The sequence below is a fragment of the Rousettus aegyptiacus genome, unplaced genomic scaffold (genome assembly GCF_014176215.1).
Source record: "Rousettus aegyptiacus isolate mRouAeg1 unplaced genomic scaffold, mRouAeg1.p scaffold_m13_p_2, whole genome shotgun sequence".
Taxonomy (NCBI): Eukaryota; Metazoa; Chordata; class Mammalia; order Chiroptera; family Pteropodidae; genus Rousettus; species Rousettus aegyptiacus.
The window spans coordinates 92,839,238-92,861,396 of NW_023416295.1; the positions used below are offsets into that span (position 1 = coordinate 92,839,238).

Genomic DNA, 22,159 nt, shown 5'->3' on the forward strand with positions numbered 1-22,159 from the left:
CGGCACAGGATGAGGCTGCCTGTGAGGCACAGCTGCTGAAAGAATTAAAGGCAACGTGCAAGTTAGGTGTGACAGGGCCTCAAGGAGTCACCAGTGTGAGGTGAGCAGTATTTACCTGGTTATTTAAGATTCAGATTAGATGCCTGCCTGCCCCTGAAGGCTGCGTGGGTAGGGGGAAAGGGGAGAGGCATTCAACACAGGGACAATGGTGGCCCTCGCCCGGAAGCCACACAGTTCAGTTTCTCTGTTTGTCTCTAGCACCTTTCAAGCTGCTATCCCTTTGCTGGAGCTCAGAGTGAGCACCTGTGAGCGAACAAGTCTATGTGCGGGCCCTTTAAGAGGACGTTTCGGTTTCTAGCAGCTTTCTATCTCACAAGGACAGGATATGATCACATCTAATCTCCACAGCCAGCTCTTGAGGGAATTACTCTTCTCAGCACTGGATCACTGGGCTGCGCAGCACTCTGTGGGGCTGAGGCCCCTCTCTCCTTAGTGAGAACCTCTGCAGCCAAGACAGTCCTCTCAATTCTCAACCACAACACGTGGTTTTAGGACCAGCTTGTTTCCTGTCTCTACCCCTCCTTCCAGCCTCGATTTGGCTTCTTCTTTATATCCTTAATTATAGAACTTCCATTCAGCTAGTCTTCAGGTGGTTCTCTGGGATGACTGTTCTATAATTTCATTGTAATTCTGATGTGGTCATGGAAGGAGGCAAGCACAGCACTCACCTCTTCCACCATCTTGACCAGGGACTCTCATGTCTTCTAAATAGAGATATCACAAAACTGGAAAGTAAATCTCTTTAGAAATAACAATGGTACACACCAAAACAATATAGGGATTATTTCCATGGGACAGGATTACAACAAGTCCATTATGTAACTTTTTTACAATGATCATGATTTAGTAAAAAAAAAAAAAAATCTATTTCAATTTTTTTCAGATTTAAGCTATTTATTGAATATTTGCCATAAAATAGTTAAATACATTGTCTTTCAGCATATTGCTTTCAAGTTAAAATGTCAGAATCAAGAACCAATATTTACAATTCTTTCAATGAACGCTATACAATGACACATGAAGGCATAAATTCTTTTGCCTTATAATTCTTATAAGAAAAAGTGATATTAAGTAAAAGTGATATAAAATCTTCAGTGCGAGATTATGATTAAGCTATATTTTACAAAAATATGGTGTAAGGTGGCCATAACATCTTTGATTAGATCCCTGCAGGAGGGACTGATCAGTTAATTTTAAACTTTAAACTTTACAGATAAAGGCAGTTCAATGCTGCCATTGAGAAGTACATCTCTTAAGATATAAAACTCTCTAGCCACAGTTTAGAAAGTCTGAAGTATCAAGTTGATTTGATGAATTAGTCAGTTGGCACTTATGAACACATTTATTGCCTTGCCTTCTTTAAAACAGATTTTCAGAGTATCACTGAAACGTTTGGAGTACTTTATAAACTTATTTTGGTGTTCAAGTGCCCTGCGGTACTTGCTACTTCTTGAAGACATTATTTACTATGTCAAGAATTTCTTTTACTGCACTAGCTATATCCTTGACTGTCTGCAGAAACCTCACTGTGTCATTGAGCTCATCTAGGGTCTTAGAATTTAAGTGTTTGTGCCTTTTCATTTAGGTCCTGGAATTCTGGCTCTGTTCATTCAATCATATACTCTCTATATTATCAGTTGCCATTTGAAGAAATGACTCCATGAAGTTAACTTCTATACTTTTTTCCCTACAAAATTTTCATAATGATATCTTGTGTGAGTCCTGGATTTTCTTTTTCCCCTTAATGAAGGTAGCTATGTCTGAGCATCAGACAGATTTTTTCATTCTAGCTCATTAAACACAGGATACATGACTGCACAGAGGGGCATAGAAATCATGGAAGTGGTCTCAGCTTCATTCTTCATCTCTTCTATTGTCATCCTCATTCAAAAGCCAAATATAGTAAAAAAAAAAAAAAAAAAAAAAGGCAGTGCTAAAATGCAGAGGAATCTTTACTCACTGCAGGATTTCTTCTCTTTTTTGTGATAAAAAAATAGAGCACAAAATGTATACTGGCCGGCAACTGAGGCACTCACTTCACTCCCCACCTTGGAGCCCTCTTTCTGTTTATATTTGTTTTAAAAAGGAAGTCAATATAAATGGGGATCTGCTACCTCAGGGGAACTTAAGATTAGTGGAATGCAACAATCTCAACATGAGCTGTGAAATAATGAGTCAGGTAAAGAGAATCTCTTGAATTTCTTTTGCACATGTCTCTAAATCAAAGGGTAGAGCATGTAGATATACCATTAGAAACTGGTATTCTTTATCTTTTCTTTTAGCATTGAGATTCATATCCATAAAATTCACATAACATTTACCATTTTCAGATGTACAACTGAGTGGGGTTTTTTTTTTTTTTAGTATATTCACAATGCTGTGCAAACATCGCCTACGTAATTGCTGAACACTTCCATCACCTCAAAGAGAAACTTTTAGCAGTCATTCCCGATTCTCCCCTTCTCTATCTCCTGGCAACCATTAATCTACATTCTGTCTCTGAACTTGCCTATTCCAGGAAGTTCACATAAATGGAATCATACAATATATAGCCTTCTGTGACCGGTTTCTTTCACTTAGCAAAATGTTTTCAAGGTTTTTCCATATTGTAGCATGTATAAGTACTTCATTTATTTTCATGGCTTCATAATATTTCATTGTATGTCTATAACATATGTTGTTTATTCATCAGTTGGTTTGCACTTGAGTTAATGCCACCTTTTGGTGACTGTGAAGAGTGCTGCTATGAAATCCATGTACAAGTTTTTGTTTGACCACCTATTTGCAGTTCTTTTGAGTATATACCTATAAGTGGAATTGCTGGGTCATATGATAATTGTATGTTTAATTTATTGAGGAACTGCCAAACTATTTTCCAAACCAACTGCACTATTTTAGATTCCTCTCAGCAATGTATAAAGAAAGGTTCCAGTTTCTCCACATCCCCATCAACACCTGTGACTGTAGATTTATTTTTCTTATAGACATCCTAGAGGATGTGAAGTGGTATCTCACTGTGGTTCTGATTTGCACCTCCCTAATGACTAATGATTTTAAACATCTTTTCATGTGCTTACTGACCATTTGTATATCTTTGGAACAATGTGTGTTAAAATTTTTTCCCCATTTTTATATTGAATTCTTCTTACTGTTGAATTATTAAGAGTTTTACCTATTCTTAAACAAGACAACTATATAGCTAGATATTAAAACAACCAATTATTTGGGGGAGAAAGTGCTTGTAATTAGGTTAAACCTAAAGAAAACAAAAGGGGTAAAGTACCAAAGTAACTAGTAATCTATGCTAGTTAATAATTTTTTAAAAAAGAGATCTCTGCTATTAGTGCCATTCTACATGTAAATTACTTTCTCAGAATTCAAACCCCACATGAGGAAAAGAGACCTTCGCAGATCTTATTTTACGGGATTCCATCTCTTTTAAACTCTCATTATATTTTCATCAGTATTATGGTAATGTAAAACCACTCAACAATTCTGAGACTATCATCAATAATGAATGATAGCAGAGTCCCCTCATAACCAAATGCAATATATAAAGACCATATAGCCATTGATAACAGAAGTCATTAATTACAGCAAGCCAGATAATAATGCTTATTCTATTGAAGTATATAAACTACAAATACTACTTCTACATCATTTCTCTTACCCTACACTTAATTTTTTATTTTACCTAGCATCTATCTCATCATCTTCCTCTCCCACTGTTTAAACAACTTAGTACTAAATATATCTCAAAAACTTATTTTTAATATTTAAAAAATATATATTTCAAAACATATCTTAATAGAGCTAAATATATTTTTCCTTCTCTCTCAACATTTGCTATTATTCTAATATAACAAATCACTGTCTTTCATCAGAATTATGTCAAAGGCTCCTGTTTCCTTGACTATGCAATCCAATTTGGAGATGAAAAACACCACTTCTCCAGTCAACTAAGCCAAAAACCTGGGAGTCATACTGGATTTCTCCTATTCCTGAAAGTCATTGTTTCTTACTTCTGAGAACTGCGCTATTAGATGCTAATGATAACACAATACTATCTCTGCCTTCAAAGAGTTTAAAATATAGTTTAAAAACTAGTGAAGGAAAGAAACACAGGGCACTCTAGAGGCATGAAGGAGAGTAATTTATTTGGGGATTTGTGGAAAGCTTATTAGAAGAGAGAACAACAGAGTTGGTTCTTAAAGAATAAAAAACCGATGAACCAAAGAGATGAGAAAGATGCTCTAGGCAGCAGAAAAGCATAAATAAAAACACAGTGTCAAGAAATATTCAGACACCATAAGTTCTTCAGTATTCCAAAGCATAAGATGAGTGAAGAAAGATGAAGGTAGAGAAGTAGGAAAGGTCAGACACGATGCCAAGGCATGGAAAGTAAAATACCAATGTCTATCTGGATATAAAACAAGGATATGACTCTATTTCATAGAAGGTGAGTGTTTCCTTATAGTCTTGCTGAGTTTGACACAGACCTTGGTTCCACTAAAAAAATGAATTCAACTTCCCTGCAATACCTAATATAGCAACTCTTAGACCATCAATAACTCAGGGCAGAAGAGACGGATTTAAGGCAGCAGCATCCAGCCATTAGATAAAGACTCAGTTTAAATTTGATGAACCAGAGTAGTGCAACATTTAAAATTTATTTCTACTAATTTGACTCCTTCAGTTAAAAAGCAAGAGGGCAAAGTCACAAAATATTTAGAATAATATATTATCTCTTCCTGAGCATATTAAATGTTTTCCTAGGAAACCAAATATAAAATTTTTTTAAAGACTGCAGTACAGTACATGGTATCACAGGAGTTAAGGCCAATCTCTCCTCTCTACTCCCAAATTTATCTTAATCATATATTAGGTGCCCCACATAAGAGGGAAGGCTTATCTTGGTGAGGTTGTTCATTGTCCACTACAAGTGCTATACTAAATTTCCAAGCCCTGTCTTCTTATTCATCATGTACATACTAGTGTTAATATTTTGAAAGACAAAAAATGTTTTACAAATAAGACAAAAGGTGTAAGACTCTGCCCTTAAAATTGTGCATTCAAACAAAGCAGCATACCATTTTAGGGGAACTTTTCGTCTCCCTGAAACATACCATGAACCCTAGGTTAAGACTCTTCATCAGGCTCTATCAGGATCCAGCTTAAATTCCACCTCTCTGGACTGAATCCAGTCACCCTTTCTTATTTCTCCTAAACTCATAGCTCTGAGTCTGGGCCACACAAAGTATCATACTAATATATTTTCTACCATAATTCTCACTAATTTTTCACAAGTATTAGTCATCTCCCCGGCTATAATATACACACCTCCATGGTTAAAAATATGATTTTCACTTTTTTGTGATCCCCCTTGTAATGCCTAACATATGCTGAGCAAACAGTGATATTCAACAAATGCTTGACTGACAAGAAAATTGGCCCCACCTTTTCTGACTCAAGTCATCCTGTTTCTTCCACCCAGAATGTTCTCCCCCTCGATTTTGCCCTTCTGAATCCTTCTCATTACCTCTAAACTTTTAAATAATTAATCTGTTCTCTTTGCCATAAAGCATATAGTGTATATATGTCTTATATCCTCTAACTGTAAGTTCATAGAGATTAAGGATATGTTTTTATAACATCTCTGTTATATTGGTTTATTTCCTCAGCCCTACTCCTCCAATGTGCCTTATAAGATTCTATATATATTGTGTTAATGGATTTATATTAATTATGTATTATATATTAAAAGAAAGTTAATATTAGTTTTGGGAACTTAGACAAGAAGGTCTAGTTCTTGAATCTCACATCTTTTCTACTGAGAAATGGCTGTCACTGCTCTTTCTGCATGACTGCTGCTTTGGATACACCAACCCATGATATGGAACATTTTTTACGTGCAATATAACATGTACCATAAACTGCTGTTCTAGACCTACAAGCTTCTATGAAGGGGAAATACATCTGTTTACTAACTTTTCCTACTATACACAGAGAAGAAAGACACTCCGTAGAGATCTGTGCAGAACTGAATAGGTTCAGGACTACTTTTTCCATAACCAAAGTTCAGTTTAGAATATATTACAAATGGCTCAAACACAGATTTAAAACTCAACAAATAAACAAAGTCTTGATATTCTGAGTAAGTGCCCCTCCAAACTACTTAAGCTGGATCCCAAAACTCATCCAACTAATTTCTTGTTGCTTTCCAACATAAATCCTTCACTTTCATTAAGATGTGACTATACTTCTTTCAAGAAACCATTCCTGGGAGACCAGTCAAGATGGTGTAGAAGGTAGAAGCTGTGCAAGCCTCCTCTTGTGACCATACCGAAATTATCACAAAAATTACAGAGCAATCAGCATGTGGAGTTGCCTGAGATCTGGCTGAACAGAAGCCCTACAACTGGGGACATACATAAGAGGTCGCCTTAAACCGGTAGGAGGGGTAGAGACGTGAAACCTCATCCCACAACCACGTGTGGCAACAGAGAATCAGGAGACTATCTTGGCTGCAAAGCCTCCTCTCCGCTTTAGGACAAGAAGTCCCAGATACACATTGAGCTCCCTAGCACAGGGTTCCAGTGCTGGTAAGAGAAGTCTCCACAACTTCTGGCTATGAAAACCGGAGGAGGTTGAGGCTGAGTGAGGTGAAGGGTTGCAGAAGTGAGAGACATTCCTCTTAGGCCCGTTTCCAGATTTACTCACTGATGGACTCATTCACTCTGAGCATAAGTGCTGGGGTAGCTGCTTGAGGAGCATTAGGGACATATGGGGAGGCACTGAGTGGTTGGGCTTCAGGGCGAGGGCTGGAGGGGCAGCTTTTTCCTGGACAGAAGTGTTGGTAGGATACATTGTTCCTTTGTTGAAATCTCCCCACTCCCAGCATGGGGACACAGGTGTGTCTGCCTTAGTGAATCAACATCGAACTGCCTAACAAAAGTCACTCCGCCCAGGGGATTCCCTGAGACTCTGCCTCTTCCAACTTGTGGGCCCACACGAGCCACTTCCAGTGGTTTATTCCATACAAATGGCCTGTCTTGGCTCTTTCTTCGAACTTTCCTAAAATCTCTCAATAGCATCTGGCCTTGCCATGCCCCATACCTCTTGCTAAGCAGCCCCAAGCCCTAGTGGCAGCCAGCCTTGGTTTCTGGCTTGGCCCCTTGAGGTAGCTACAAGCCCATCACGGCAGGCAGTCATTTGTGGATTGTATGGTGACTCTTACCAGGTGGCTCTCGAGGGGCACAGGCTGCAGCTGAACTTGGCCTGCAGCTGGATGCCTCGCAGGACTGTGCCACTGGACCCCACAGGACACCTACTAAATAAAGCCACTCTACTAAGACCAGGAGACTTAAAAGCCCTACCTAATACATAAAAACAGATAAAGGGAGGCAGACAAAATGAGGAGACAAAGAAGCATGTACCACATGAAAGAACAGAACAAAGCTCCAGAAAAAGAACAAAATGGAGACAAGCAATCTACCAGATGCAGAGTTCAAAACATTGGTTATAACGATACTAAAGGAACTTAGAGGAAGAAAAGATGAACTCAATGAGAACTTTAACAGAGAGATAAAAAAAATAAAAATGGAGATGGAAAACATAAAATGAAAACCAGTCAGAAATGAAGAATATAATATCTGAGATGAAGAGTAAATTAGAGGGAATCAACAGAGTAGATGAAAGAGAATCAAATCAGCAGTTTAGAGGATGGGATAGTGGAGGACACCCAATTAGAATAGCAACAAGAAAAAAGCATCCAAAAAAATTATGATAGTTTAAGGGGCCTCTGGGACAACATCAAAAACAACGACATTCACATCACAGGGGTACTGGAAGGAGAGGAGAGAGAGCAAGAAACTGAAAATCTATTTGAAGTAATAATGAGGGAAAACTTTCCTAACCTGGTGAAGGAAATAGATATACAAGTCTAGGAAGTTCAGAGAGTCCCCAAAAGATGAACCCAAAGAGGCCCACACCAAAACACATAATTAAAATGCCAAAGGTTAAAGACTGAGAAAATCCTAAAAGCAGCAAAAGAGAAGCAATTAGTTACCTAAAAGGGAACTCTCATAAGACTGTCAGCTGATTTCTCAATAGAAACTTTGCAGGCCAGGAGGGCTTAGCACAAAATATTCAATGTGGTGAAAAGCAAAGACCTATAACCAAGACTACTTTACCAGCAGTTATCATTTAGAATCAGAAGAACAGATAAAGAACTTCCCAGATAAGAAAAAGCTAAAGGAGTTCATCATCACCAAGCCAGTATTACAGGAAATGCTGGAAGGACTTCTTTAAGAGGAAAAAAAAAAAAAAGCAAAAATATGAATAAAGAATGGGGATAACTACATATATATCAACAAGTACTTCAAATGAAAAAGAATTAAATGCTCCAATCAAAAGATAGGTGGATGAATGGATAAGAAAACAAGACCCATATATAGGCTACCTACAAAAAACTCACTTCAGATTAAAAGACACACACAGACTGAAAGCAAAGGGATGGAAAAAGATAATTCATTATGGATCTAGAAGGTATTGTGCTGGGTGGAGTAAGTCAGGAAAGACAAATGCCATATGACTTCACGTACATATGAAATAAATGACAAAAAAAGCAAACTTAGATACACAGAACACAAAGGTTACCAGGTGGGCGGGGGGATGGAGGGTCAGTGAAAAAGGGATTAAGAAGTACAGATTGGTAGTTACAAAATAGTTATGGAGATATAAGTTATAGCATAAGGAATATAGTCAATAATATTGTAATAACTATGTATGGTGTCAGAGTGGTACTAAGTTTATTGGTGTCAGAGGGGTACTATATTTATTTATAACTTTGTGAGTTATTTAGATGTGTAATCACTATGTTATACACCTGAAACTAATATAGTATTGTATGCTAAATATAATTGAAAAATAAAAAATATTGAAAGGAAGGAAGAAAGAAGGAAAGAAAAGAAAAGAAAAGAAAAGAAAAGAAAAGAAAAGAAAAGAAAAGAAAAGAAAAGAAAAGAAAGAAAAGAAAAGAAAAGAAATGAAACGTTCCTGATTACACCTGACCGTACAACTATCATTTCCTTTCTTGGTATTCTATAATACCCACAAAAAAATTGTACTTCACTATGGCTTTCTGGATATTTATTTTGAACAATTAAACAATTAGCTCCCTTATGTTTAGGGTTATATTTAACTAATACATATATAATCAGCAATCTAGTAAAGTTTTAAAAGTTTATAATCTCTGTTTGAAGGAGTTTAATATACTTGGGGAGATCAGATAACACAGCAGTCTTCAAACTTTGCTGCCTAATTACAGACACCTGTGAAACATTTATGACTTCCTGTGCTAAAGTTACACCGTACCACGACAATCAATTTAGAATCTTTGAAGGTGGGACCCAGGTATTAATCTTAGGAAAGGAAAATGGATTTAACTCTGTTCTAATCAATTTGACTTCCTCCACATCCTACCCAAAGCCCAAACATACTCAAGCACAATGAGCAGAAGTAAGGTGATTGAGACTTTTCAGTGCTACTAAAGATATTCTGAGCTTTGCTAATTCTTGATAAATCACCAATAATTAAGAATAACAGTGTGCAACAGAATGAACATAGCGATTCAGGAAACCATTTCTGTAAGCTTCTTGGAAGAGTATAACTGGAGGTCTAAGAGGGGAAGACCTAATCACCAAAGTCAGATCAACGTTAAGCTAAATTTTCCTGAGAAGTTGTATTTACCTACCTCTTTGCCAGAACACAATTATAATTAGTCATGCAGATCCTCCAATGCTTGTTACAAAGGACTTTCTCTGTGCCACATAATTTACACATTCAAAGGCTTAACTGTTTATTAAGTTATCTCTTCAATGAGCTCCACCTTGTAAAGACCAGAAATGAAGGCTAATAAAGAATAATTTTACAAGGAGGAAGAAAAAGGCAGTAAAGGTAGTAAAGAAGAGCAGTAAGAATATAAAGTAGCACAAAGTTCATAATTATCCTTTAACTTTACTTTAGTACACTTATTTACTTGCTCTCTCAAAAATCTCCAAATGAGAAAGTAAACAATTTGGATGGCAGCTTTATTATCTTCTACCCCCAAACCTCTGCAATGTACTAAAAGTAAAGACAATGAGGCATTATTTAAGATTAAATTTTTTCCTTCATTATTGAAATTTTGAACATTTTAAAACTAGACTTTTTGTTAAGAGGAAAAAGTTGGAAAATAAAGTCAACAGAATTATACTACTAAATAATCAGTATACCACCCCAAGAAGCAAGTCCATCCTATTTTCTCAAAGAATTTGTATTTCAGAGTTATACAGAACAGTCAAAGAACACCAGTTACTCCACTCCAATTTTGTATAAAAATATACAAAATTAAAATTGTATATTTTTATTAGTCTTCCATTAACATTTTTAAATTTTCATCTAAAAAACTCAAAAAAGTGCTACAAACCACTCCCACCTCCCAAGTTATTTGAAATAAGAAATGTAATTTCTCATGCTTCTTTATTCTAAGTCTTAAAATCACATCTGCTCTCATTCTCTGTTCACACTCTAAAAGTTTTGTAATCTGTTCCACATCATTTCAAAAGATGTACAGTCAGCTGGATTCATAGAAAGGACCTTACAATTACACAGCTCTTCAAACAGAAGGGTTATCCAGGGGTCAGCAAGGTCTTAAGTGCTCACTGATAGAAATTCTCAACAAGTTGTTTATCTGTACTTCCAAAAACAGAACCTTTAGTAGCAAGAACTGATTTAAAAGACAAAAGCAAAAATAAAAAGAACCATAACAAAAATAGTAACAATTTTAATCCTAGAAAGGAGACCTTTGCTACTTTGTCTTTAGGTCTCTAAACCAAAATAAGTGAAACAGAAATTTCAAAAGTTCCATTATGAAGACAAGACATAAGGGAAAAATTAACAAACTGAAATAGAATTTAGTTAAAAAGAAATGAATTTTTCTTTTTAACAGCTCGAAGCTAACAAAAGAGTTAACATTTTTGTCCCATATCTAGAAGAAATTTTCATCTCTTCCAAGATACTTAGATCAGCAAAAGTTTGTCAAATTACAACTTTGGAATAATATCTTGATTGAAAACCAATTTGGATTTAATTGCTTTTTTTCTTGCTGTCATGGCCTCCCTACCTTACAATTTATTTCTGTACTTGGAATGAGACGTTTTAATGAAGATTCGTCAACAATTTTGTGCTTTGATGTTAGAAGTTTTAAAAAAAGAGATGACCATTGGACTAATTCATATAAAACAAAAATATAAAAACAGAGGCCTCTCTCTTAACAAGTACTATCATTAATGAAGACTAGGTTTTCACTAAAAGTTAAGGCACTGTTTTGGGTAATATTTTACCTATAACTCAGCACATTAGGGGAATAATATCTACAGGTATTCTTAGAGCCATTCCAATCTAATCATTTTTAGCACAAAATATTTGTATTGTTGGAAATATCTATCTCTTTAGTCCCACTGACACAAAAAATACAAAGTAGTAACTTCAAGGGTTCAAAAAAATAAAATTAAATGAGATCAACTATCAGAGTTGAAATATCTACAAAGAATCAGAGAGCTTTTTTTTGGGGGGGGGCAAGGAAACTCTTCGTTGACCTCACAGATTGCAAGGACCTTGTCATCTTACAATACCTAATTTTTTTTTCTATTTTTTATGTTTACAGCACCTGGTTTTCCTAGATGGTCTCCCATCCAAGTACTAACCAGGGCCAACCCTGCTTAGCTTCCGAGATCAGATGGGATCATGCATGTTCAGGGTGGCATGGACGTAGACTGTGTCATTTTTTAAAAAGGAGATAAAGCCCAGAAAAACTAACTTTCCAAGGTCCCTTAACTTGCTATGAGAATTGGATGTCAATAATAACAGGTAACCTTTATATAACTCTTACTATGTGCCTTTCTAAGGACTTTACTTGATCTATTTAAACCTTACAACACTGTGAAGAAAATATTATTATTATTTCCATTTTACAGATAAAGAAGCTAAAGCAACTGAAAAGGGTAAGTAATTTGTCCAAAATCATACAAGTTAAGACTGAGTCTAAGCCCAGGCAGTTAAAATCCAGGGTCCATGCCTTTATGAATGATGCTATCCTCTTAGGCTGAAGTCCCCCAATTCCTATACTTGTACTTTTCCTTGAGTTTATGGCAAGAAGTAAATGAAAAGGTTATTCTTGATATTTTCTTCTAGTAAATATACAAAGATATATACATGAAACCCTTCCAAAAAAAAAAGGAAGAGAAAAAACTAAAATATGGAGATAAAGGGAATATTTTTAAATAAATGTAAGATATAAATATAACTTTGGTTTTGATGATAGGAACAAAGTAAAAAGAGCTTGAAGGTCATTCAAAAAACATTTCAAAAATGTACAGTAGCTGCTTTATGATGTCTATATTGACTACATTTTGCTTTTTATTTTTTTAAAATTCACATCAGTTACAAATTATTCTGCCTCCCCAACCAGGATTTCACTTTCAGGGCTGTAGCTGCTGATGAAATGATCTCCTAGAGAGTTAACATTTCCATCAGAAGATGCTCTGTCAGAACACCAAAGACCATACTCATTGGTAAACTCACCTAGGGACTCGCCGATGTGCCAATAAACCTTTATCATCACTTCTCAGCCTTTATACAATATCCCTCTCTTAAGTATTCATCTTAAAAAATAAAAACAGATAACTGCTTTTCTACATTCAAACAGGATACTAACAACCAAATGCCTCTTGGATCACTATTAATTTAAAATAAGAAAATGAAGGATGTGAAGGATTCCAGAAGTAATTTTCCACTTAATATGATGACCAAGACCCGCAAAAATACATTTTAGAACACGGTGCGGTAAACACCCACACTCATATATAAAACAGATTTTATGAAACAGTACTTAACTGTTAACTACAATAAAATTATTTCAGCTTCAAAACCCACTTAACTGGTTTTAGATCACAAACTATGTGTACTTCTCACTGTGAAAACTAACAAATACTTATCTAAAGTTCCCAAGAGACAGTTTTCACTTATTCTTGATTTTGTAAAAAAAAATCACCAAAACACTTTTCGAGGTTTGCTATTCTTAAAATAGAAATGAGTGGCTTCAAGTTAACGAGAAAAAAACCAAAAATTAATTTTATTCAAACTACTTAAATAGACATATGACATTTTCCCCAATAATCTTTTATGTAATCTAAAACTAAATTTTTCATAATAAGTATTTAGTTTAGTACAATGACATAGAAGAAAATGAAAGAGAAGCCTTACCGCAGTGGACCTGTACTGCCCTTTTCAAGAGTCTTACTTCTATTGCAGCAACACAATCCCAGGAAATAAAAAGACAGTGAGAAAAAGGAGGGAGGGAACAAGGATGAGTCAGGAAGAATCACAGTATGCCAGCTAGTTTGTGCCCTAATTGTGCTGCAAGGCAAATAAGTCAAAATTAAAACTCAAAGGAAACTTCAATCAAACTTAAGAAGAGGAAAAAAACAGAGAAATATATGAGATTAACATTTCATAAAACACTTTTACATCATTATTTTTGTGAGATAGAGAAGCTAGTCTTCCCTATCTCACAAAAATAGGGTAAAAATAAATAAATAAATAAGCTAAAGGAAGAAAACACACATCCCTAATTTATAACTCTACTTATAACATAATAATTCTAATCCCAGTATAAACAGTAATACAAAGTTATACTCCAGTTCTGAAAAACTAATTGCTACTTATAGTTAAGATGTACGAACCTAAAGAAATTTTTATTTCTAATTGCACTCCAATTAATAATTCCCTGCTTTTGTCTTCCTACTACACTTTGAACACACCTATCTTATGGCACATAAAATGCTGCACACAGTTATTTACATTTATGTTTCCTCAACCAAATCTCAGCTCAAAAGTAGAGCCTATTCTCTATTTAACTTTTGTGTACTAGCCTAGCATAACACATGCAATCAATTAAGGTTTACTGTATACTGAAAAACAATCTCTGAAGGGCTTAAACAGTATTATAGACATTAACTAATTAATCTTCATAAAATCCTTTTAAAATGGGAAGGCACTATCAATGATTTAATTAGTTTATAAATAATCTAAAAAATATGCATAAAAATGATTCATCTAAGGCCATGTAGTTAGACAGTAGTAAACACTACCAGGTCATTCTGCTTCTCAAGAAAACCCAAGAGAAAGAGCAAGAGTTGGTGCAGCCTGTGATTACTGCTTCTATATTCCATATGGACATTTCAAAGATTTAACAGAAATGTGCCCATGGTCGAAGTAACAAAGAACAAATGATATAAATCCTTGATTTTTGTTTGTTTGTTTGTTTGAAGTCTCAGCTTGAGGTCATTTTATCTTCTGGTTTCTGGGAGAAGTGGAAGTTGCCACTTCATTCTAATAAGTAAAAAGCAAAAAACACGAAAAATCGGTAACTCTTATTAGATCTGTAAGAGAAACAAGGTCACAGGGCAAACCAAAACTGAAGTGACAGGCACATAAAGGGAGTCACAGCTTACATAACACAGGGGAGATGCCCCGGGAACCAGTGTTGAGGTAGGAAAACCTGAACTATAATTGACAAATTACTAGAGGCACAGTGTGTACAACACTGAGCATTAAAAACTTCAAGAAACTCAGTCATGGGAAGGACCCCATAATTTTGTGAGCTTTACCTCCAGGAGCTCAACCGGGTACTCACAACAAATACCAGAGAAAAATCCCCTCGTGCTTCTGGCAAGGTGCAAGGAAAAGAAACTGTTTTGAAATAGCCAGAGCACTCTGTTCTTAACAAGACCTGTCTCTAGGGAAAATCAGTTAACCAGAGCCTAACCTGCTGGTATATTATCAGAGCGTAACTGATGCAGGGTTGAGAGAAACATCCAACTCCAGCCCACTCTAGCCATCATGCTACAACCAAGAGGAGGGAAAAAAAATTAAAAATACTTGTGAAGGTCACCGTGCAAAGGCATAGGCTCAGTAAAAGACTGACCCGATCACAGGACTAGAGAATGCTTCCCCTTTCCCCTGCCTCACCACCACATTACTGTGGGCAGTTCCTTTTACCCAATACGTCATGTCCAGCCATCAAGACAATATTACAAGGCAAACCAAAAGGCAAAAACCAATTCGAAGAGATGGAGCAAGCATCAAAACCAGATATGGCATATTTTGGAATTACCACACCAAGAATTTAAAACAACTATGATTAATAAGCTAAGGGCTTTGATGAATAAAGTAGATAGCATATAAGAACAGATGCATTATGTGAGCAGAGGGATGGAAATTCTAAGAAAGAACCAAAAGAAAAGCTAGAGATGAAAAACACTGTAACAGAAATGAAGAGTACCTTTGATGGGCTTACTGCTAGACTAGACAAGGCTTAGGAAAGAAGCTCTGAGCTTGAGGATATCTCAACAGAATCTTCGAAAACTGAATAGTAAAGATAACAAAGATGGAAAAAACAGAGCAGTCTATCCAAGGGCTGTGGGACCACTACAAAAGGTGTAACATACACATAACTGAAATATGAGGAGATGAAAGAAAGGAAAAGAAGTAATATTTGAAACAATAATGACTGAGAACTTCCCCAAAATTTATGTCAAACACCAAACCATAGATTCAGGAAGCTCAGGGAACATAAAGTAGAATAAATGTCAAAAAAAATACACCTATGCATACAATCTTTAATGTGTATGCACCTACCAATAGAGTTATAAAAGGCAAAAACTGATAGAACTGCAATAAATAAATAAATCCATCATTATTATTGGAGGCTTCGACACCCCTCCATCAGAAATGAATAGATCCAACAGGCAGAAAATTGCTAAAGACATAGCTAAACTCAACACCACCACCACAAAACTGGCTACAAAGGACATCTATGTAATACTAAGTCATCCAATAACAAAAGACATACATTCTTTCCAAACTCACATGGAATATTTACCTAGACCATTCTGGGACATGAAATTTACAGTGACTTAACAAATTTAAAAGAACAGAAATCATACAATGTCTACTCTCAGATTACAATGGAGTACAACTAGAAAACAGTAACAAAAGATAGCTGGAAATCTCTAAAATACCTGAAGAGTAAACAATAGACTTCTAAATAATACATGAATCAAAGAATAAATCTTAAGAGAAATTTTAAAATATTTTTAATTAAATAAAAATGAAAACAACTTTATTAATATTAGTGTGAAATAGCGAAAGCAGTGCTTAGAGGGAAATTTATAGCATTGAATACATATATTAGAAAAGAAGACCTGAAATCAATCATCTAGGCTTCCTCTTTAGTAAACTGGAAAAAAAAATAGAAAATTAAATCCAAAGTAAGCGGAAGATAATAAAAATAACAGAAATCAATGAAGTTGAAAATAGGAAATCAATAGAAAAAAAATCTATAACACCAAAAGATGGTTCTTTGAGAAGATCAATAAGCCAGGCTAACTGAGGAAAAAAAGAGAACACAAATTACTAAATCAGAAATGAAAGACAGGACATCCCTACTGATCCCATGGACATTAAAAGGATAATTAGTCTATGAATGACTCTATTCCCACGAATTTGATAACCTAGATGAAATGGACCAATTCTGTGAAAGACACGATCTGCCAAAGCTCCCACAAGAAAAAATATACAAACTAAATAAGCCTTTATCTATTTTTTAAATGGAGTAAATAATAAACTTCCAAAACATAAAGGACCAGGGGCAGATAGGTTCACTGGTAAATTCTACTAAACATTTAAGGAAGAAATTATCTACAATCTCTTTCAGATGATTGAAACAAAAGAAATACTTCCTAATGCATTCTATAAGGGCAGTATTACACAAATTCCAAAATTAAAGACATTAGAAGAAAACTACAGATGCAAAAATTCTCGAAAATATTAGCAAACAAAATCCAACAATGTACAAAAAAGAAATATATGCCAAGACCAAACAGGATTTATCACAGGTATGCAAAACTGATTCAACATTCAAAAAACAATGTAATCCATCAGATCAACAGGCTGCAAAAGAAAAACCATTTGATCTTATCGACAGATGCAGAAAAGCATTCGACAAACATCCAATCATAATAAAATTCTCAGTAAATTAGGACTAAAGAACCTTCTCAACTTGATAAAGAATATTTACAAAAAGCCTATAGCTAACATCATGCTTAATGGAAAGCAACTAGTTTTCCCACTAAGATCAGAACAAGCAAAAATGTCCCCTCTCACCACTGTTTTTCAACATCATACTAGATGGCCTAGAAATTTTAATAAGGAAACAAAATGTATACAGATTGGGAAGGAATACATAGAACTATCTTATTCACAGATTACATGGTCGTCTATGTAGAAAATCCAAAAGAACAGACAAAAAACTCCTAGAATAAACAATGATAGCAAGGATGCATGATACAGGTTAATATACAAAAGTCAACTGCTTTCCTATATATGAGCAATGAACAAGTGAAACTTGAAATTAAAAACACAATACCATTTACGTAAGCACCTCAAAAAAAGAAATACTAAGATATAAATCTAACAAGATAGGTATAAGATCTAAATGAGGAAAACTACAAAACTGATGAAAGAAATCAAAAAAGAAATAAATGGAAAGATATTTCATGTTCATGGACAGAAAGACGCAACATGGTTAAGATGCCAGTTCTTTCCAACTTGAGCTAATGATTCAATGCAATCCCAACAAAAATCACAGCAAGTCTTTTAATGGATATTGACAAATTGATTCTAAAGCTTATATGGAGTGACAAAAGACTGAGAATAGCCAAAACAGTTTATTTAAAGAGAAAAAAGTTGGAAGACTGACACTACCTGACTTCTAGACTTACTATAAAACCAGAGTAATGAAGACATAGTATTAGTAAAACAACAGACAAACAGATCAATGGAATAGAATATAGAGCCCGGAAAATAAACCCACATAAATACAGTTAACTGATCTTTGACAAAAAAGCAAAGGCAATACAGTGAAAAAATGACAGCCTTTTCAAAAATGGTGCTGGAACAACTGGACATCCACATAAAAAAAAAAAATCTGGACACAGACCATAAACCCTTTACAAAAATTAACTCAAAATGGATCACAGACCCAAATGTAAAATGCAAAACTATAAAGCTCCCGGAACATAACAAAGGAGAAAATCCAGATGACCTTAGGCTTGGTGATAAGTTTTTAGACAAAACGTCAGGGCATAATCAATGAAAAAATAATTGATAATCTGGACTTTACTAAAATTAAAATTTTCTGCTCTGTGAGAGACAAATGTCAAGAGAATTAGAAGACAAGTCACAAAATGGAAGAAAATATTTGCAAAAGACACATCTGATAAAAGACTCTTATCCAAAATATATGAAGAATTCTTAAAACTCAACAATAAGAAAATAAACAATCCAATTTAAAAACGGGCCAAAGACCTTAACAGACACGACACCAAAGAAGGCATACACATGGCAAATAAGCATATGAAAAGATGTTCCAGCAAAGGACATACTAGGTATAGAGAGCCCTAAAGATTACACACACACACACACACACACACACACACACACACAAACTGCTAGAACTGATAAATGAATTCAGTAAAGTAGCAAGATACAAAATTAATACTCAGAAATCAGTTGCATTTTTATACACCAATAATGAACTATCAGAAATAGAAATTAAAAAACAAATCTGTTTAAAACTGCACCAAAAAAATAGAATAAAATAAAATACCTATGAATACATTTAATCAAGGAGGTAAAAGAACTGTACTGAGAAAATCATAAGACACCGAAGAAAGAAACTGAAGAAGACACAAATAAATGGAAGCACAGTATTACTTAGAAGTAACGTGATAAAAATGTCCACACTACCCAAAGCAATCTACGGATTCAATGCAGTCCCTATCAAAATAGCAATGGCACTTTTACAGAACTAAAACAAATAATCCTAAAATTTATAGAGAACCACAAAAGACCCTGAATAGTCAAAGGAGTTTTGAGAAAAAACAAAGTTGGAGGTATCACACTATCTGATATCAAACTGTACTATAAAGCTATAGTAATCAAAACGGCATGGTATTAGCATAAAAGCACTTAGATCAATGAACAGGCTAGAGAACAGAAATAAACCCATGCCTATATGGTCAATCTATCTATGATAGAGGAGGCAAGAATATACAAGAGAATAAAAGACAGTCTATTTAACAGACAGTGTTGGGAAAACTGGATAAATGCAAAAAATAACACCAGACCACCTTCTTACACCATATACAAGAATAAACTCAAAATGGATTAAAGACTTAAATGTAAGACCTGAACCTAAAAAGCTCCTAGAAGAAAACATAGGCAGGTAAACTCTCTGACACTGCCCTGAGTAATTTTTTTTTTTATTTTTGGCTGTCTCCTTGGACAAGGAAAACAAAAGAAAAAAAAAAAAAAGACTACATCAAACTAAAAAGTTTCTGCATAGCACCATCAAAAAAACAAAGACAACCAACTGAATGGGAGAACATATTTGCCAATGATATGTCTAATAATGGTTTAATACCCAAAATTTATTTTAAAAAAAACTCATACAACTTAACACCAAAAAAATAAACAATCCAATGAAAAAAATGAACAGAGGACCTAAATAGACATTTCTCCGAAGAGGACATACAGATGGCCAAAAGACATATCGAAAGATGTTCAATGTCACCAATCATCAGAGAAATGGAAATTAAAACCATGATGAGATATCACCTCATACCTGGCAAAATGGCTATCATCAGTAAGTCAACAAACAAGTTTTGGCAAGGATATGGAAAAAAGGGAACCTTCATGCATTGTTGGTTTGTAGGATTGCAAATCGGGACAGCCACTATGGAAAACAATATGGACGTTCCTCAAAAAATTAAAAATAGAACTGCCATGTGACCCAGCAATCCCACTTTTGAGTATTTATCTGAAGAAATCCAAAACACTAATTTGAAAAGATATATGCAGCATTATTCATAATAGCCACAACATGGAAGCAACCTAAGTGCCTATCAATAGACAATTTGATAAAGAAGAAATTGCACATATATTCATACAATGGAATATTACTCATAAAAGAGAATGAAATGTTACCATTTGCAACAACATGGATGGACCTAGAGGGTATTATGCTAAGTGAAATAAGTTAGAGAAAGACAAATATCACATATGATTTCACTTATATGTGGAATTGAAAAAACAAAATAAATGAACAAACAAAATAGAAACAAACTCCCAGACACACATAACAAACTATCAGTTTTACCAGATGGGAAGGGGTTTAGGGAGGAGGGTGAAAAAGGTAAATAGATTAAGTACAAACTGGTAGTTTAAAAATACAGGGAAGTAGAGTAGAGCATAGAGAGTATAGTCGATAATATTGTAATAACTATGAATGGTGTCAAGTCGGTACTAGAGTTGTCAGGGGCTGGGATACATAAATATCTAATGACTATGCTGTCCACTTGAAACTAATATAATATTAAATATCAACAGTAATTTAATTTTAAAAAATGTTTTAAAGATAGAAAGGAAAAAATAGGAATGTTCCACACCATATGTCATCAGGAAAATGCAAGTTAAAACAATGAGAGGTTTTCCAGGGCAAAATGGCGTAGATGATAGAAGCTTCGCTCATCCCCTCATGACCACATCAAAGTTGAAACAGAAACACAGAGCAAAGGGTAAGCAGAGTCACCTGGGGGTCTAGATGAACAGAAGCCCTACAACTAAGGAGAGAAATAAGAAATCACCCTGCAATGATTAGAGGTATAAGGGAGCGAAGACAGGAGTCTGAGAAGCTGCCTGGTCCTGAGTGGCAGAATGGGACAGAGGATGCAGCAGCTGCAGCCGCCACTAAAAGGGGCCAAGCCTGCAACCAGACATTCACAGTGACAGACCTGCTTGCTCTGAGCATCAGCGCCCAGTCAGCTCCTCAACGGACACCAAGTACTTACAGGGATATGCTGAGTTGTAATAGCAAGGGCCAGAGGTGAGGCTTTCTACAGGGCACAAGTGCTGGTTGTATCCATTGTTCCTCTGTTGAGCCCTTTCCCCTCCCAGTGTGCAGAAGCAGAGCCACCAAAATTGAAGTGTCATCAAACTGGAAAACAGAGGTCACTCAGCCCAGAGGATTCCCTGAAACTCCATTTCCCCCAATTCACGGCCCCACCCAAGCCACATTTAGCTGTGCCCTTGGCGAGTCCCGTGACACATGCTGAGCAGCACCAAGACTCACACTGGTGGCAGCTGATCTCGGTTTCTGGCGTGGCTTCTTGGGGCAACTATAGGCACAGCTTTGGATTCCTTGCTGAATCTTAACAGGTGGCCCCGGAGGGGCACAGGCTGGAATTAAACTTGGCCTGAAGCTGAACCCCTCTCAGGACTGTGCCACTGGACACCTACCACACAAAGCCACACTAATAAAACCAGGAGACTTAGGAGCTTTGCTTACTACATAGCAACAGACACAGAAAGGCAGCCAAAATGGGAAGAAAAAGAAGCTGAAACAATATGAAAGAACAGAATAGAGATCCAGGAATAATGGAGTCAAGCAATCTAAAAGATGCAGAGTTCAATCAATGAAATTAAGGGAAGTGTAGATGAACTCAGGGAGAACTTTAACAGAGATAAAAAACATAAAAATGGAAATGGAAATTATAAGAGTATATTAGAGGGAATCAACAGAGCGAAGGAAGAAGAGGCTTGAAACACCGATATAGAGGATGGAGAAACCAAGGACATTCAACAGGAATGGCAAGAAAAAAGTAACCAAGAATATAATAACAATTTAGGGAACCGAAGGGACGAAATTAAAGGAAACAACATCCGTGTCACAGAGGTACCTGAAGAGGGATGACAGAAGTTGAAAATATATTTGAAGAAATAATGATGAGAAACTTCATAACCTGAGGAAGCTCAGAGAGTCCTCCCAAAAATAAACCCAAAGAGGCTACACCAAGACACATCATAATTAAAATGCCAAACGTTAAATACGAAGAGCATCTTAAAAGCAGCAAGAGAAAAGCAATTAGTTACTTAC

The 22,159-nt window shown here is 35.6% G+C and overlaps 1 protein-coding gene and 2 pseudogenes across 7 annotated transcripts in view; all 3 read right to left on the reverse strand.

The window, feature by feature from the left end:
- Window positions 1–22,159, reverse strand: part of BCL2L13 (BCL2 like 13) — an 85,546-nt gene that overhangs the window by 14,806 nt on the left and 48,581 nt on the right. The window lies entirely within an intron of this gene.
- Window positions 1,254–3,083, reverse strand: LOC107500603 (annotated as a pseudogene).
- Window positions 11,759–11,877, reverse strand: LOC118614365 (annotated as a pseudogene).